At 41.7% G+C, this 15646-nt stretch overlaps 1 protein-coding gene across 1 annotated transcript in view; it reads left to right on the forward strand.

The window, feature by feature from the left end:
- The first annotated feature begins 12315 nt into the window (after nucleotides 1–12315).
- Nucleotides 12316–15646, forward strand: part of LOC141509841 (uncharacterized) — a 29936-nt gene continuing 26605 nt past the window's right edge. Inside the window, exon 1 of the mRNA XM_074219665.1 lies at nucleotides 12316–12384. The gene's annotated coding sequence lies outside the window, so the exon portion shown is untranslated. The remainder of the gene's footprint in view (nucleotides 12385–15646) is intronic.

Raw genomic sequence — 15646 nt, forward strand, 5'->3', positions numbered from 1 at the left:
TTAGGCAAGTCACTTAACCCCATTTGCCTTGCAAAAACCTAAAAAAAACCCAAATATATAGTAGAAGACCATGATAGAATGCTATTGTGCTATGAGAAATGATGAAGGGAATGGTTTCACATGCATATGAAGTATATGAACTGATATATAGCAAATATAAGAACAGTCTATACAGTAATAGCAAATTATAAAGATAATCACCTTTGACAGTCTTGGGAACTCCAACCTTCATGATTACCAACCATAATTTCAAGGTACTTATCATGAACCATGCTCTCCACATCCAGCTAGAAAACTAATAGACTTGAGAGCAAACTCATTTTTTTCCTCTTTCTTTTGATTGGTTTTTTAAAAATGTGCAATATGGCTAACATGGACACTTGTCTTGTTTGATTTTACATATTTATAAGTGTCCACTTTTTTAACCTTCATTTTTGGGCAGAGGGAGAGAAGTTGGATTTCCATTATCACCATTAACCCTCAATATTATACTACAAATGCTAGCTATAGCAATAAGGCAAGAAAGTAAACAAGCATAGGCAAAGAGGAAATAAAATTATCACTTTTTCCAGATAATAGAAATAAAAGAGAAATGTCTGTATTTTAAATAAGTTATTAAAAAGGAAGGAAAACAGGGAAATGGCTTAGAATTCAATTGCTGGAAAAACCAACAATCTTAGTCTGAAAAAAAAACATTTAGCCTTGGGTTTCCTTACTTTTTTGTGTGTTTTAGACAATCTTTGTTTTTGTGTTTTTGTTGTTTTGTTTTTTTGGTAAGGCAATGGAGTTCATGACTTGCCCAAGATCACACAGCTGGGTAATTATTATTAAATGTCTGAGACTGGATTTGAACTCAGGTCCTCCTGACTCCAGGACTGATCCTCTATGCATTGTTCCACCTAGCTGCCCTGTTCTGGACAATCTTTGACAGGATCTTGAAGTTAAAAGTATGTTTTAAAAAATTATATTTGAAGGAAACACTGAATTTCAGCTAGAAGTTAGTGAATATTGGAATATATTTTTTCCATCCCAGTTCATAACCCCTTGAACTCTATTCATGAACTCCATAGGGTTTGCAAACTTTAAGAAGCCCATATTTAAACTCACATTATATATTACAATTGGCTGGAAATGGATAAACTGGTTATCAGAAACCGAGAGACACAGAAATGGAGAGAATGGAAATGGATCTATCCATGGGAAGAGGGAATTCTCAAAGTTCAGAGCCAGTAGCCTAGCTGAATCAGCAGATCTGAGAAGCAGTTAGGACATCTCTTTGTGCAATATTTGAAAACCTGCCCTCAACTTTTCATGCTGTAGATCATGCCATACCTCATCATGGTGATACCTAGTCTTTAGAGTTATAAGCTATTTCCTCTCCATAAAACCATAGCTCAATATCATGCATTAACAAAGAAGGAAACAGTCCTATAACCATTGCTATTTTAATTGCCAAGTTTAATGGCCAAGTTGATCCCATTCACTCTACATCCAGGAGTCTCTAGTACCCTCAAGGAAGTTTGAGTTGTCTAGGATCTCTGCCATTGATGCTGGGCTTACATGGATGTTCATTAGATTCTAGATGGAAATCTCCTGAACCTGCAAGTCCATTTAATACTTAGCAGATTGATAAAGGAATATTCACTTCAAAAGTATAATAAACACTCTCTCTCCCCTATGTGGGGTTTATTCCTGCCACTCTTGCCCTCACTAAGTCACATTCTGGGAAGAAGAGAATTAGGTTCATGGCTAGATTCTTCTTTGTAGTCCAAAGTGCTGATGGTTTTCAATCCAAGGTCTTCAGGTTTCCCTACTGGGCTGACTGGTTGTACTACTTTAAGGGTCTCATATCTCAATTCCAAGTTCAGGGGGAATTTTTCACATACAGCCCAGTCTCTCCTTCCCAGGGCCTATAGTTGAGATGGACAAGCAAAGTAGAAAAGATAAATCAAGTACATTCTTCAAGGCTCTAGAAAAGACCTTCTCCACCACATTCATTGCATGGTGTCCATGTGAACATGAGCATCAATTCTCTATCAATGGAAAAAAAGAGTAAAATAGTTCCAATCTGGTTGTCTTACAGACTAGGTCTGTTCTGGCAGTCAACAAAAGAAAACTACTCCCATCCACTTTGTTAAGGGAACTCAGGATTTCTTTTTCCAGAAGCAGGGGGCCTCCACATTGGGTACTCCAAAGCCCTTGTTATACCCTACTCTTCTAGAAGGTTGACCATCAGACCACAAAGCAGTTTATAGGTCCAGTCAATGGATATTATGAAATGAATTCACCTCAATCTACATTGTCCAAGTAATTCATTCTAACAGTTAATCTGAAGACTAGGAATTTGGTTCCAAAAATATTTTATTACTTCATTTCATTAGAATTTGTTTCCATTTTAATATTCTTATTACATCCTCAGTGTATCAGCACAAGGACATATGGAGTTCACAGGGTGGCTGGCTCTATTTAGAGGAGTTACAAAATTATCCAAAACTAGCAGGAGCATGCATTAAGGGAAAGGACCAAGAAGACTGTTACTTGCAATCAGTATTAATTAATACTACATGAGGAAGGAAGGAAGAGCTAGGTAAAGTCAAATTCCAAGGGGAGACAGAATGAAATTTGAGCCTTTGTTTAGCAGGTCTAGGAGAACACCATATTCCTAATAAAATCCTTTATCTTTCATTTTATAAATTTTAAAATATCCTGAGAAAGAATCCAAAGATTGAATCAGATGGCCAAAGGGGTCCATGACACACACAAAAAATTGTTAAACCTGGGGTGGTTTCATGTCATTTGACAAAGCAGGGCAAGGCTTGGGTTCAACCACCTGTTTTTGATCATTGCCTCCTCCATCCTTATAGAAGACCTGTGGGCTGCCTTGAGGACTTAAGAACTCCTCACCCCTCAAACTGACAAGCCTGCACACCTTCATTTTCAAGGGCACCAGGCTCAGGCTCAGCTAAGTCCACACACAGGCTTTAGTTGCCATGTTTGCAGTCTACCATTTCAGCATCAGGGTAGAGAAGACATTGGCCTAGTCTCTACCCTACAAGGGGAACCCTTGGAGGGTTATCAGCATCCTACAGGGATTTGGAAGAATACATCAAGCTAAGACTTAAACCACTTCCAGGACTGACAGACTATTCTTTTCCCCAACTTTCTCCTCTCATACTTGTCTGATAACAGGACCTGCCTACTTGTTTTATATTAATGTTTCCTGTATCCTAATTGTGGCCTCAAACATAAAGGCTAGGAATGAGGGAAAAACGTCAGGACACAGAGCCAAATCTCAGCCTCAATATTAAAGTCTCTACACAGTGAGAGCCCATATGTGCTGACCAAAAAAAAACAACACCTCCTATTAACTCCAAGGATGAAGTTTTTCAGATTCAAAAACAAGAAACATTTGACAAAAAGATTACTGCTTGCTGAATATTAGAGTCAACTAGATAGACAGATGGAGAGATGAAGAGGAAGGGAGCAAGCAAAAAGCAGGGAAGGAGGGAGGAAAGAGGGAGACAGTGAGGGAGAAAAGAAAACTGCAAAGTAGTGTTCTATTGACAGAAATTCCAAATTTCTCATTAAATATGTGAAGGTGATGTTACAAATGTTCCTGGCAGTTTATCACAGGAGAAAAACCAATCTTCCTATATGTTTAGAGCAATTCTTTTCACATCTAACATTTTAATCAACTGTACACAAGACAGAAAGATATGACTACTGCTTCATGCTTTAGTATATTTACAGAGATTTCTCTAGTGTGTATTTTATAACTGTGCTTTTACTGTCTGGGTTCATATTATATATAATTAAGATCTAACTCATTTTTTCACATTCATTAAATTAATGGGGGTTTCTGGTCCAAGATGGGAAAAGTATCGACCAATAGCATATTCTGCAGTGTGAAATGTTCTGATTTTCATGAAGTCCTGGTTTGGGTAGAAAGCTTTCTTATATCACAATATAGTATAAATTCTCTGAAGCTTAGAGTGCTATGTTTCCTGTTGGAAAGGCAGTCTTGACGAGTTACATTAACAAGATTTATGAACCAGTTGATGTAGATTAAGGTGTTTTCCCCAGAAATATCTAAGTTTCTTGAAGGCAGGGTAATTTTGACTTTATATCCCATTAATAAGCCATTATTTGACAATGTTGCTTCTGTCATGTCCAATTATTTGTGAACTCATTTGGAGTTTTCTTGGCAAAGATACTGGAATAGTCTACCATTTCCTTCCCCAGTTCATTTTCCAGAGGAGGAAACTGAGGCAAACAAGGTTAAGTGACTTGCCCAGGGTCACATAGCTAGTAAGTGTTTGAGGTCAGATTTGAACTCAAATGAGCCCCAGGTCAAGTCCCTCTCCATTGCATCATACAACAGAGATTCAATAGGTTCTTGTTGAATTCAACTGAAATACTTTAGTAGGTCTACTGTTGTCTACTGGTAAACATTTCATAAGCTTTCTTTCAAGCATGTTTCCTAATGAAAACAAAAGTTCTTTATTGTGGCAGAAAGCCTTCTTAAATTCAAAACACTCTTAAAAGTTCCCAGTTGTGGTTCTTGGCATAATAGGAGACAGAAAATTGGTTTATCTCTTTCACAAAATTGCCTCTTTGGGAGAGATTTGAGAGATCATGGTGCTCAAAAAAAATGTCTAGTGCTCAATCATGACCCAGAAGTCATGCCTAAGCCTTTTATGAGGAATAAATTCTCTGATGATGAGTCAGGGATCATCTCTGGCTGAAGATTTTCCATAAGATCTCTCTTCAATATGAATTTTCTGATGATCAGTAAGTTCATTCCCAAAATAAAAAGACCTTTCCATGCCTATGACATTTGTAATCCTTCTCTTTGGTGTGAACTTTCTGGTGCTGAATAAGCACTGCTTTGGCACTAAGGGCCCTGCCATATTCATTAATTATCTTTATAAGGTTTCTATAAGGGTTGGCTTCTTGTGGAAAGTCTTCCCACATTCACTACATTTATAACTTTCTCCAGTGTGAATTTTGACATGTTAATTAAGAAGTTGTTTACAGCAAAGTCTTCCCACATTCATGACATTTGTAAGATTTCTCTCTAGTTTGAATTATCATGTGTTGATTGAAATATGAATTAAATGAAAAAGCCTTTCCACATTTATTACATTCAAAAGGCTTCTCTCCAGTATGAATTTTTTGATGCTGGGTAAAGACTCTTTTCCAATGCAAGGTCTTCCCACATGTATTCTATTCATATGGTTGCTCTTCAGTTTGAATTCTCTGAAGTTGAATAAACACTGGTCTCCTGCTAAAGGCCTTCCCACATTCATTACACTTATAAGGTTTCTTTCCAGTATGAATTCTCCTGTGTTGAGTAAGATATGATCTACAAACAATGTTGTTTCTGTCATGTCCAATTCTTTGTGAACTCATTTGGGGTTTTTCACATCCATGTGGTTTCTCTCCAGTATGAATTCTCTGATGTCGATTAAGCTCTGGTCCAGAGTTAAAGGTTTTGCCACATTCACTACATACAAAAAGTTTTTCACCAGTATGAATTATCTAATGTTGAAGGAAAGTTGTCTTTTTTTTGGGGGGGGAGGCTTTCCTACATTCATCACATTCATAAATTTTCTCTCCAGTATGAATTTACACGTCAGGTAAAGACTTTCTTAAGGAAGGTCTTCCCACATTCATTACATTCATAATTTTTCTCTCTAGTATGACTTAGCTGATGTTGGCTAAGGGCTGTCTTCCTGTGGAAGGCTTCCCCGTATTCATGACATTCATATGATTGTTCCTCCAAAAGTATTTTCACATGTGATATAACAGCTGCCTTTCAGAATTTCTTCCCACCTCTATCAGTGTGAATTTTGATTCTCTGTATTTTCTGTGTTACTCTTGAAGCCCTTTCCACATTTAGGATATTTAGCTTTCTCCCCAGTAGGAATCCTGTGATGAGAAGTGATAGGTGGTAACTGTCAGCCTCACTACATTCTCTTCATAAATTTTCTCTCTAGTAAGAATTTGCTGCTAAGTTATCAAAAAGTTATATAGTCTGAAGGAAAACCTTCTGATGTTTATGGGCTTTATCTCAAGGGTCTAAGTAATTCACAGATGGGCTGCATTTGAAGACTTTCTTATATTCATGATATTTACTTGACTTTCCTATAGGATATATTCCATAATATTTAATAAACTCAAATTCAGAACTGTAGAATTTTCTACATTAATTATTAGAAAACAATTTCTTTGAGAAGATTCTCATTAGATTTATTTTGGTCTGAAAATAGACTTAACTTCTATTTCATTTAGAGACCTTTTTTTTCTATAGTAGAAAAAAGATTAGGCCTAGATTCCAGCTTTTTCCATATTTACTACATTCATGGCCTCTCAATTTATTGGAAGTTTTCCTTACTGAGAATATTCCTCATCACAGGAATATTATTGTCTACCTAGACTGGCATCATAATTCCAGATTTCTCTCAAGCTGGAGACCAATAGATACCACCCTATACAATATGAGAAAATGTCTCTAGAGAAAGTTCCTCCTTTGCAAAAGACCCCTTAATTTTTTTTAGATAGCCTCCCAGCCTACAAATAAAATTTAAAAATCCATTAACACTTACATCCATCTGCTTTTTACTTCTACCAAGCTTATGTCTCTTTCATGAATGTTATCAAAATGTAAATAATACTAGAATCACTTGCTTGGGAAATCTTTGACATTCATCCTCATGATGGCCCAAAGAGAAAGAAAAGTTAGTTTTTACATTTGCCACATGAGGTTCAAGTATCACTAATTAGCAACAGAAACAAACTCAAACCTGAGTGACCTGATTTCCATTCCAGGAAATGGCAAATCAAAACAGATGAAATTCCATAGAACAAATGGGAAATCTTACACTTGGGTAAAAAATACCATCCTCAACAAGTATAGGATGTTGGTGTGCAAACATCATTCCGTAAAAAAGCTGGGGGTCTCAGTGCCCTAGACAGTTCAGGATCAGTCAGCAGTGAATTTAATCTTGGGTTGCAGTAAGAGAGGCATACATGCCAGAAATCAATGGAAAATTACTCTTCAATGGAATGTTCCCTAATCAGGGAATATGTGAAGGAAGGCATTCCCTTCTGGGCAGAGCAACTTAAGAAGGAAATGACCTAACTATGAAAATGAGGAAAGTATTCTGGCATTAGAGAGGTTCAGTGTAATGGGACCTCTAGAATCCCATGATTCTTCTGGCTAGCCAGTGTATAGAGCACTAAAACTGGAGAAAAGGAAGACTCATCTTCCTGAGTTCATATCCAACCTCAGACAGATAATTGTGTGACTCTGAGCAAATCATTTCACTCTATTTGCCTCAGTTTCCTCATCTGTAAAAAAAATGAGCCAGAGAAGGAAATGGCAAACTACTCTGTGTAAAACTTGGAGAAGTTGCAAGGAATAAGGTTGTGAAGGTATTTAAATGATAAAAAAAGTTTACATTTTATGGGAAAAGTAGTAGGGAGCCACTGGAACTTACTGAGAAAAGGGAGCAAACCCACCCTGTGGGAGAAAATTTTGGCACCAGAATGTAGTGTAGACTGGAATAATGGTAAGGCAGGGAGAATGACTGATGCCTATGGCAACAGTCCCTAAGTTGGAGACCCAGAGAAATAGCCAAGAGATATTATGGAGAGAGAGATAGCAAGATTTGGCAAAAGATTAGATCCGGGAAATCAAAGATTTTGAATATAAGGACTAGAAGGATGGTGAGACCATTTATAGGAAAACTTAGTTTGGGGGAAGAGAATTCTGTTCAGGGGCATGTTGAGGTTGGGATGCTTGAGAGAAAGCCAGTCTCAAATGTCCAATAGGCCACATTCTTTGGAAATACAGACCCAAATAACTATAAAAATATGGGTTGCCCATCAATAACTTGAGCCTCTATCATAAAAATTACAATAATGGCTAAACTCACTTTGTCAGAACCACCCCCCCAAAAAAAACCATCCAAAGGATTCCTTTACAGAACCAGAAGGGATAAGAAGGAAATTTATCTGAAAAACCAAAAGGTCAAGAATCTAGAGGGAAATGAAAAAAAAGTTGGAATATTAAAAGTGGTAGGATTATAAGTTGGTCCAGTTCTCTGGAAAGCTATTTGAGCTCTGTCCCCCACACCACTGTGCATGTCTCTTGACCCACTGATGCCCTTCACCTCCCAGCTTTGACTATTTCCCCAGTATATAGCTTTTTTTGGACAAATTGGTTTACTTATTATTTCTTCCATTAGATTGTGAGTTCCTGGAGGGAAATGATTGGTTTTTTTTCTCTTTCTGAATCCTCAGAATTTAGCATAGTGTCCGGTACATCGTAGGTCCTTAATAATGCTTATTGGTTGACTATGCTAACTAGGCCTACAAGAATAGTTCTATGCTAAGTGATTTACAATATCTCATTTGATCCTTGCAACAATGCTGGGAGATAGGTAGCTTTATTCTCTCCATTTCACAGTTGTGGAACCTGATGCAAACAGTCCAAGGATACACAACCAGTAAGTATCTGAAGCTGGATTTGATATTAGGCCTTCCTCACTCTAGTTCAAGCCTCTATTCACTATACCACCTAATATACCTATAAATCTTGCTAGTATACACATAAATATAAAACACATATACCACAAAGAGATTAAAGAAATAGGAGAACGACCCATGTGGACAGAAATTAACTCTTTGTAAAGAATTGGAAACCAAGGGAATGCCCATCCAGTGGAGAATGACTGAGCAAATTATGATATATCATAAAATATCTACACTAAGATATGAAGAGAACCATTTCAGATGAACCTGGGAAGACCTGTATTTACTTCTGCAAAGGGAAGGGAAAAGAACTAGGAGAACAAGTCTACAATATAATTAACAACATTGTAAAGATAACCATCTTTGGAATACTTAAAAACTCAGATGGCTGCAACGAGTCTATGCTACCTTTAATGACATTGGTTGCCTCCCTCCTGACAGAGGGGAGATGGGTTTGAGGTTCCGTGCAGGTGTAGATTTTTGGGGACACAGTCAGTATGGTTTGCTTTACTATGTAAATTTCTTTCCTTCTTTCGTTTTTTCACTGAGGCAATCAGGGTCACACAGTTAGCTAACTACTATTAGGGGATATAAAACAAACCAAAAATCTTTCACATAAATGGGCAAGAATTTTAAAGGATAAAACATAAAGAAGAAGGAATGAAAGGAATAAGTGATCCACATGCCATATTATAAAACAGTAGCCATGAGAGACTTCTGAATATTGCTTAAAAAAAAAACAAAGAGGGGAAATAATGGAATGAATTGGACTCAGTGATTGTAAAAAGTGATAAGCTCAGAAACAAACACTTAAACTTGAGTTCAGCTTTTTTGTGTATTGGGACCCTACTGGTCCACAGTATGTTTTCCTGTAACTATTTATCATTATTATTGATGCCTAATTAGTGAATATCCAGGTAGTTTCTTATTTTTTTCCAAGATCATAGGCCCCCCCCCAATTCTATCCACAGATTCCAGAGGGATATCTAATCTCAGGTGAAGAAGTCTTGATTGAAATCAGGATCTCCTGTTATCTCTTACGATAAACAGGTCCATATTGGAAAAACTGACATGTTACAAAAATAGAATAGTCTGCATTGACATGGCAAGGGAATTCTGTGAAAGGAGTTCAGGTGCAAGGCCCTCGGGTCTTTTCTTTCAATTTGGGAGGCCCTGAGCATCACACAGTACATCTGAAAAGAGTAACCCCCAAAGAAGGGTTGAATTACAGTTTGCAATGTCTCATCTGCATGATGAATATGATGTTGATAATAATAATAGTTCTTTTTAGGTACTGCTTTAGAATTTCCAAAGCTCTTTAAAAATATTATCTCATTTGATCTTCATGGCCACCATCCAATTAAGTTACTACTTGTCATTTGACCATTTGATAGATGAGGAACCTGTGAATGAAGAGCTGTGAGAGTCAGTGTCTTGGCCAGGGTTGTGGTCAGAATTCAAGCTCAAGTCTCCCTGACTCCGAGATCAGCAAAAAAAATTTGAGCAGTCTTCTTAGCTACTGGATCAGCTGGAAAGCTAGTCCTTGGGATGTTAAACACTGGCTTCCAAAAAGGCTCCCCTCTCTCCAGATCACATGTGACTTGGAAATACCGAGACCAAATCCTGCACAGAGGAAAGAAAAAAGAGACAAGGACAGCTTAGCTTCAAGTCTTAGTTCTTCTCTTTTTAGGGAAATCTAAGACAGGTCTACAGACCACAAATTGCCCCTCGAGGATGCTCTATATTCTCTTCTTAGCAATCTGTCCAAGAATAGATTTGGACTCATTAAAACATCCACCACTGGATTGAGCCCATTGTAGTATGAGAGGGTGGAAATGTTTCAGCTATTTCTATTTTGGGGGCTAATCTATGACCTCTAAGAAGAGAGACTGGAGGAAGTATTACCTCAGGTAATTAGGTGTTACTTTTTAGTTTTGTAAAACGAATATCTCCCATAAAAGGTAAGTTCCCTAAAAGAAGAAATGTGAGTTATGTTTTTAGGTGGCCATGAGGCCTACTGGTAGGAAAGTCCTGAAAGGTCTTTCATACAGGAACATATAACACAAATACCCTGTCTCTTAGAAATGGAAGGATTAGTGCTCTCAAATCTGCTTCCCAAATAACAGGCCTCCTAAGGAAGGGACCAAAGTTCATCCAACAGATAGAATCTGCCTCCCCCAGGGAAGCTGGTCTTACCCAGATGGACCAGGTGCTCCTAATTCTCCAGCATCACATCCCTGTACAGCTCCTTCTCAGAAGGGCTCAGGGATCCCCACTCTTCTGGGTGGCTACATCCTTGAATAGTACTGATTCCTACAACACCAAACATCCATTGGAGAATAGGGCTACCCAGCAGGGGGACAGTCCTTCTATGTGTAGCCTTTGGAGCATTCCAGGGAAAATATCTCTGGGACATCTCCCACATGCCAATCTAAAACAGATGCTGACTCATGTCAAAACTCATTTTTGCTAACATGCAGGTATGGTTGAGGGGACACTGCCTCTTGAGTTTGGGGTCCAGAGAGCATTTCCAGGCTGTGCTTGGGGGGCTCTGAGTGTCTCCTAATCTCTCTGGAACTGTTTATTCAAGAATAAAATGAAGTTACAGAATATGTTGATCTTAAAGTCCTTTCCAGATCTAAATCTCAGATCATGCAGTCCTTACAATCCTCAGAGTTAAATTGGGCCTTAGAGTTTATAAAACTCCTTCCTTATGCCAATGCTGGGATTTATCATCATTCCTATTTTATATATATAAGAAAACTGAGTCCAAGAAAGTCTAAGTGACCTGCAGCAGAGATTGGAGTCTAGTCCGGGTTTCCCTCTTGGAGCCCTCAGTTCTTCCCACTACGCCACACTGCCCTTTGCCCTTTAGCTCCTGTTCACTGCATCCCCCCCCCTTTTCCTCAGAAGAAAACACCAGACCCTACCCTTCAGTGCTCATGCCCAGATCATACAGTGGACCTAGTCACATCTCATAATGACATGCCCAACACCAACATAGACAAAGACCATCCCTCTCCAAGATGAATCAGATGGTATTTCCATTGGATTAGAGAATGAAACCAGGTTGATGGAGGCAACACCAAAGGGGGCCTTTTCCTTTACTCCCAAAGTCATCTTGGACATTCATGGTCAGTCCACAAATACTGTATCCCCCAGTGCATCCTCACCCTAACCGTTGAGCCAGGCAGCAAAGTTGACTTTAGACTGAATCCTGCGGTTTCCAAAGCACTTTTATATTGATTGCGAAAGAATGTAAACTCATTTATTAAAGATTACATGTTAAGTGGGCAGCTGGGTGACACAATGAATAGGGCCTCAGATACTTATTAGCTATGTGACCCTGGGCATGGCACTCAACCTCTATTTGTCTTAATCCACTGGAGAAAGCAATGGCAAGTCAGTATTTTTGCCAAGAAAAATCCCAAGTGGGATCACAAGGAGTTGGAATGACTAAAAAGAACTAAACAACAAATATTAAGTACTGGGAACATAGTAATAACAATATCAAGAATTTCCATATACTTCCAAGATTTGCAAAATGTTCTGTACGTATTACTCCATTTGATCCTCTCAAGAACCCTGGGAGGTATTTATGACCTCAATTGCACACATGTCGAAAGTGAGGCAAAACAAGGTCACAGGGGGCGCGAAACACTACCGTCTCCCAGAAATCTCTGCGAACTCAGCTTCCTCTTCCGGTAGTGGGAGGAGGGGAGGGGGTACTGAAGACGAACTTCCGGTCCACCCCAAAAGAGGAAGCAGGCGCGCAGCCTTCTGGGAAATGTAGTGCGGCGTCTCTGGGCCCGGTGACTACGCATGCCCAGCAGCGCGCGGGCCCGGGTGAGTGTCGGAGCCGCTTGGGCGGGTGCGGATCCCTCCCCTCCTCCCCGCGCGCTGCGGGGAAACTGAGGCCACTCGGGCAGGGCGATCCGGCGGGGCTACGCGACGCGCCTCCCCCCGCGGCCCCCCCGAGCCCCGACCCCGCGAAGCAGCCCCCCGCCCCCACTTCGGCCCCGGGCGGCATCGGCCCTGCCCCCCTCCGCCCCGGCGGCCCAGCTCTGCTCCCCCTTCTCGCCCCTCCCGATCGGGCCGGCCCCTTCCCGGGACTCGTCTTGCCCGTCTGCTCGGCCCCTCATATCTCTCCCAGAGCCCCCCAAACTGCCTGATGCCCGTTACCCTAGTGGACCTCCATGCCCTCCCTCTGAGCTTGGGGGAAGGGGTGGGCATCACCATGAAACTCATTGCCCCCCAAGCTGCATGAGGTGGAATTCTCTCGGGATCTGAGGGACCCAAGCCCAGACTGGGGAACAGCCTTGTAGGGGGCACAGCCTTGTGGATGGCACAGACTTGTAGGTGGCACAGCCTTGTAGATGAAACAGCCTTGTAGCTGGCACAGACTTGTGGATGGCACAGAGTTGTGACACAGACTTGTAGATGGCACAGCCCTGTAGCTGGCACAGACTTGTGGATGGCACAGAGTTGTAGGTGGCACAACCTTGTGGATAAAACAGCCTTGTAGATGGCACAGACTTGAGGATGGCACAGCCTTATAGATTACATAGATTTGTAGATTGCACAGCCTTGTGGATGACATAGACTTGTAGGTGGCACAGCCTTGTGGATGGCACAGATTTGTAGGTGGCACAGCCATGTAGTTGGCACAGCCTTATGGATGGCACAGAGTTGTAGATGGCACAGAGTTGTAGGTGCCACAGCCATGTAGTTGGCACAGCCTTGTAGATGGCACAGATTTGTAGGTAGCACAGCCATGTAGTTGGCACAGCCTTGTGGATGGCACAGAGTTGTAGGTGGCACAGACTTGTGGATAAAACAGCCTTATAGATGGCACAGATTTGAGGATGGCACAGCCTTATAGGTTACATAGATTTGTAGATGGCACAGCCTTGTGGATGACATAGACTTGTAGATGGAACAGACTTGTAGGTGGCACAGGGTTGTAGATGGCACAGACTTGTGGATGGCACAGACTTGTAGATGGCACAGCCTTGTTGATGGCACAGCCTTGTGGATGGCACACACTTGTAGGTGGCACGGACTTGTCGATGGCACAGCCTTGTTCATGCCACAGCTTTGTGGATGACACAGACTTGTAGGTGGCACAAAGTTGTAGGTGGCACAGCCTTGTAGATGGCACAGCCTTGTTCATGGCACAGCCTTGTGGATGACACAGACTTGTAAGTGGCACAGACTTATAGGTGGCACAGCCTTGTGGATGACACAGACTTGTAGGTGGCACAGCCTTGTTGATGGCACAGCCTTGTGGATGGCACAGACTTGTCGATGGCACAGCCTTGTTCATGCCACAGCTTTGTGGATGACACAGACTTGTAGGTGGCACAGAGTTGTAGGTGGCACAGCCTTGTAGATGGCACAGCCTTGTGGATGTCAAGGACTTGTAGGTGGCATAGCCTTGTAGATGGCACAGACTTGTAGCTGGCACAGCCTTGTAGATTACGTAGACTTGTAGGTGGCACAGCCTCGTGGATGGTACACACTTCGTAGGTGGCACAGACTTGTAGATGGCACAGACTTGTAGAAGGTACAGCCTTTTTCATGGCACAGCCTTGTGGATGACACAGACTTGTAGATGGCACAGACTTGTAAGTGGCACAGCCTTGTAGATGGCACAGCTTTGTAGGTGGCACAGCCCCTTGTGGATGACACAGACTTGTAGGTGGCACAGACTTGTAGGTGGCACAGCCTTGTAGATGGCACAACCTTGTTCATGGCACAGACTTGTGAATGACACAGACTTATAGATGGCACAGACTTGTAAGTGGCACAGACTTGTAGATGGCACAGACTTGTAGGTGGCACAGCCTTGTGGATGACACAGACTTGTAGGTGGCACAGCCTTGTGGATGTCAAAGACTTGTAGATGGCATAGCCTTGTAGATGGCACAGCCTTGTGGATGACATAGACTTGTAGATGGAACAGACTTGTAGGTGGCACAGGGTTGTAGATGGCACAGACTTGTGGATGGCACAGACTTGTAGGTGGCACAGCCTTGTTGATGGCACAGCCTTGTGGATGGCACAGACTTGTCGATGGCACAGCCTTGTTCATGCCACAGCTTTGTGGATGACACAGACTTGTAGGTGGCACAGAGTTGTAGGTGGCACAGCCTTGTAGATGGCACAGCCTTGTTCATGGCACAGCCTTGTGGATGACACAGACTTGTAAGTGGCACAGACTTATAGGTGGCACAGCCTTGTGGATGACACAGACTTGTAGATGGCACAGCCTTGTTCATGCCACAGCTTTGTGGATGACACAGACTTGTAGGTGGCACAGCCTTGTAGATGGCACAGCCTTGTGGATGTCAAGGACTTGTAGGTGGCATAGCCTTGTAGATGGCACAGACTTGTAGATTACGTAGACTTGTAGGTGGCACAGCCTCGTGGATGGTACACACTTCGTAGGTGGCACAGCCTCGTGGATGGTACACACTTCGTAGGTGGCACAGACTTGTAGATGGCACAGACTTGTAGAAGGTACAGCCTTTTTCATGGCACAGCCTTGTGGATGACACAGACTTGTAGATGGCACAGACTTGTAAGTGGCACAGCCTTGTAGATGGCACAGCTTTGTAGGTGGCACAGACTTGTAGGTGGCACAGCCTTGTAGATGGCACAACCTTGTTCATGGCACAGACTTGTGAATGACACAGACTTGTAGATGGCACAGACTTGTAAGTGGCACAGACTTGTAGATGGCACAGCCTTGTGGATGTCAAAGACTTGTAGATGGCATAGCCTTGTAGATGGCACAGACTTGTAGGTGGCACAGCCTTGTAGATGGCACAGCCTTGTTCATGGCACAGCCTTGTGGATGTCACAGACTTGTAGGTGGCACAGCCTTGTAGATGGCACAACCTTGTTCATGGCACAGACTTGTGAATGACACAGACTTGTAGATGGCACAGACTTGTAAGTGGCACAGACTTGTAGATGGCACAGACTTGTAGGTGGCACAGCCTTGTGGATGACACAGACTTGTAGGTGGCACAGCCTTGTGGATGTCAAAGACTTGTAGATGGCATAGCCTTGTAGATGGCACAGACTTGTAGGTGGCACAACC

This window comes from Macrotis lagotis, chromosome 1 (assembly GCF_037893015.1).
Source record: "Macrotis lagotis isolate mMagLag1 chromosome 1, bilby.v1.9.chrom.fasta, whole genome shotgun sequence".
NCBI lineage: Eukaryota > Metazoa > Chordata > Mammalia > Peramelemorphia > Peramelidae > Macrotis > Macrotis lagotis.